Source organism: Molossus molossus, unplaced genomic scaffold (genome assembly GCF_014108415.1).
Source record: "Molossus molossus isolate mMolMol1 unplaced genomic scaffold, mMolMol1.p scaffold_m16_p_19, whole genome shotgun sequence".
Lineage (NCBI taxonomy): Eukaryota > Metazoa > Chordata > Mammalia > Chiroptera > Molossidae > Molossus > Molossus molossus.
This window is the reverse complement of record NW_023425354.1, coordinates 24,053,218-24,057,274: the sequence shown is the minus strand read 5'-3', so window position 1 is coordinate 24,057,274 and position 4,057 is coordinate 24,053,218.

The following is a 4,057-nucleotide window of genomic DNA, read 5'->3' as shown; positions in this document are numbered from 1 at the left end:
ATGCAAGAGAGGGAGACATGGGGGGAGGGAGGGGGAGAGAGAGAGAGAGAGAGAGAGAGAGAGAGAGAGAGAGAGAGCGCTTGATAATTTGGAATAAGATCAACAAAACATAGAATTTAAAATAACTAAATGTAAGGGCCTGGGCCTGAGGGGAAAAATCAGCTGCTCAGATAAAAAATGGGGAAGTTAGGTCAAAAATACCACATTAGGAAAATAATTCAAAATTGTAGTCAAAATGAAGGTCATCAGGATAATAAGTTGCTTGGCACTTCACACAGAAAACAAACATTTTTATGGAAATGAATGAGCCAAATTCAGTAGAATACTATAAACTCTTAAATCAGTAATAGTGCCACTGCTTTAAGCATGTTAATATGTCATTGTTTGGAGGTACTGCATTTCAGTATACACCCTTTTTGACAAATGAATTAGTACAGCAAAATATGGCTAACAGGATAGTGTTTTGGTTGTCAACTGGTATGCCACAAACCAGATTCAAAGCAAGTGCCTTAAATGATTTATTTTTCACATTTCTGTAGGATGGGAATGTGGTCAGGGCTCAGCTGCATGGTTCTTCTGCTCCAAGTTATGTCAGCTGAAGTCATTCACTCATTCAGTTGCATTTAGCTAACACTTAGGCTGAGGCAGGAGATCTGGTACATTTTCAACTCAAAGATCTGCTGTCTCCAGTCTGGCACATGGCTTCTCTTTCCACATGTTCATTCTGTCCTCCCTTGTGGAAGCTAGGGTCTCTCAACTTCTGAACTATTCACCTTATGGGCTGAATGATTTTATTATTATTATTATTTGCTGTGGGGCTGTTCCATGCTTTGTGGGCTGTTTAGCAGCGACCCTGGCTTCTACCTCCTAAATGCCAGAGGCAGCCCCCCTCTCCCAACCCCTTTACCCCCACTCTGACAGTTAAACATATCTTCAGACACTGCCAAGTTTTCCTCGATTGAGAACCATGGTGTGACCCAACCAAGTATTTTATTTTATTTTATTTTATTTTATTTTATTTTATTTTATTTTATTTTATTTTATTTTATTTTATTTTATTTTATTTTATTTTATTTTATTTTATTTTTTATCCTCACCCGAGGATATTTTTCCATTTTTTGTACAGATAGAGAGGGAGGGAGAGAGAGGAAGGGAGAGAGAGAGAGAAACATCGACGTGAAGGGACACATCGAGTGGCTGCCACCCGCACGACAAACCAGGGCCGGGGACAACTGCAACCGAAGTACGTGCCCTTAGCGGGAACCGAACCCGGGTCTCTCTAGACCGCAGGCCGACGCTCTAACCGCTGAGCCAAACCGGCCAGGGCCCAACCAAGTATTTTAAAATATGGCAGCTAGCTCCTTGAGAGAGAAAGAGGAAGCTTCCCATTGTCTCAAGACCTTGGCCTGGAAGTCCCATCACTTTTGCCATATTCTTTGAGTCAAAGCAAGTCACACACCAGCCCAGACTGCAGGGGAGGGAAAATGATTCTAACTTTTTTTGTTTGTTTGTTAATTCTCACCTGTGTATATTTTCCCATTGATTATTACAGAGAGGGGTAGGAGGAGAGGAAGAGAGAGAGAAACACTGATGTGAGAGAAACACATCCATTGGTTGCCTCCCATATGACCCTGACTGGGGATCGAACCTGCAACCCAGGTACGTGTCCTTGATGGAAATCAAACCTGTGACCCGTTGGTCCACGAGCTGATGCTCTAACTGCTGAGCCAAACCTGCCAAGGTGAAAGTGATTCTAACTCTCAAGGAAACAGAGGCAATAGATTGTGGTCAGTCTTAGTCTACCTCACGCAGCCTGTCTTCTGGTCTGGTTGGGAGTCTTCTTGTTCTGTGACCCGTTTTCTGTGTCCCGGTCTATTCTTCTGCTACCTAAGCCTGTTGTAAGATGTAACTTCCTACATAGTGGAATGGAATCATAGCAAAGAGTCAGAGAGACCTGGTTTAAATCCCAGCTCTGACACTAACTGTGTGACTTTGGTGAACTTGTAAAATCATGATGCTTCCATTCCTTACTTGATCTACTTCTTCATATTACTACCCCTTAGAGTTACTGCAGATATTAAATATATACTCCTGCACACAGTTTCTGTTGCTTAGTAAATGTTCAATGAATGCTTATTACTACCCATATTATTACCACGGCCTCATCCTCAGCACACGATTCATGTTAAGGACAGCCGTTGCAAAGTGATTTCTATGGAAGTGTGTAGCCTCTAAAGCTCTCTGTAAAATACTTGCTCCCACTTATGTTAACCTAGAAAAACCTTCTCATTCTGTCCAGCCTCACCATCTCAAATAAAATTAATGCAAGGTGTCCCCCAGCTATGGTGTCCTGTGGTGCAATCTCTGCTCCTGTGGTGAGGAGTCATTTTGGTGGAAAGGATTACTTCCCAATTTGAATCCAAACCCAAAGCAGATTTTTTTTTCTTTCTGTTGAGTATGAGCATGATAACCCTAGTATTTATGCATAAGATCAATAATCATCTTGTTTTGACTGTGGCAGTTCAGGGTTCAACTGTGTGCTTCTTATTGTCCTATTAAAGCAATCTGTAACATTTTTTGTAGAGGGGATTTATTCTTAACTATTTAGATTAAACACAATATAAGTTGCCTGAAATATTGAAATGTTATGATTTTGTTTTAATCTGTGTGTATTTCTCAAGGTCTATTAAGTAATATCAAGGCTATTTGGAAATGAAGGTAGAGAGGAGGAGTGAGAATTTCATGAATTTAAGTCCAGGGGAGTTGATTTTGTAAGGCATTAAAATTATGCAAACATACTTTAATGATATTGCTTATAAGAGGCAATCTTTAGTATGTTTGTAATATAGTCATTAAAATTCACTTGAACTGGAACAATCAAATCTCAATAAAAATACCAGGTGAGTATCCAGGTGACATCAGATTTCTGCTGTTCGCAACTGCCTCCTACACAGTAGGCTTCCCACCTTTCCTCAGATGTAAGGGACAGAAACCTTATCTGAAACAAAGCAGGGAGGAGAAACAAAATTTGGTGTAGGAAATATGACAGGGATGAATAGCTGGGCAGAGTTCTGGAAATGTGATTTGCCCAAGAATGATAAGAACAAAGACATGATTATAGTAAGTCCCTCAAAGACATCTTAGATGTGGCAAAGTCTGAGATTAAAATGAATGGATTTGTTTAGCTGCATCCAGCATAAAATAGCATGTCTTTCCACATCAATGGAACTGGAAGATGAAAAAGAAAATCACCAACCTGCTCTTGGATAGACGAGAGAATAAAATGATTGGAGGGCAACTAAGTCATTCCCAGGTAGTGTGTGCTCTAAAGAAATTTGACAGGAAGACAGCTGAAGTTAGAAGGCACCATGTGGCCAATCTAAACCAGGAACACTCAAACTGATTAAAAGAATATCTTGGCTTAGATTGTTCCTTAGAATTTGTTTAGATGGAGGCTGCTTTCTGTTCAGCCATTTAAAGAAACAAATTATTTCCAACTGGGCAGGTAGGTAGCTTTTGGGGGATTTGGGTGGACAAAACTTTAAATTTCTCTACCCTAACACATACAAATTCTCCTCTTCTTCTCCTTCTCCTCCTTCTCCTTCTCCTTCTCCTTCTCCTTCTCCTTCTCCTTCTCCTTCTCCTTCTCCTTCTCCTTCTCCTTCTCCTTCTTCTTCTTCTTCTTCTTCTTCTTCTTCTTCTTCTTCTTCTCTTCTCCTCCTCCTCCTCCTCCTCCTCCTTCCTCTTTGAAAAATCAAATGTGTTTCTAATATTCACTCTCCTCGATACTTGGGAAGCACTAGATGCTGTTGATCATGCTTTGCTTCCTTAGCCCTTCTCTCTGAGATGTTGTGTCTTGCCATCTTTTATGACTACCTCTGTCCCTATCACTTAGCTGTTCATTTCTACCCATGCCCCATCTTTCATCCCTTTATTTTTCTCTGCACACTCCCTCAGAAAGCTCATCAGCTCTTGTCTCTTCAACTATTACTACCAGGAAGATGGACTCCAAATCTGATTTCAGACTATGAATCTAGCTATTTAGATTCTAAACTGT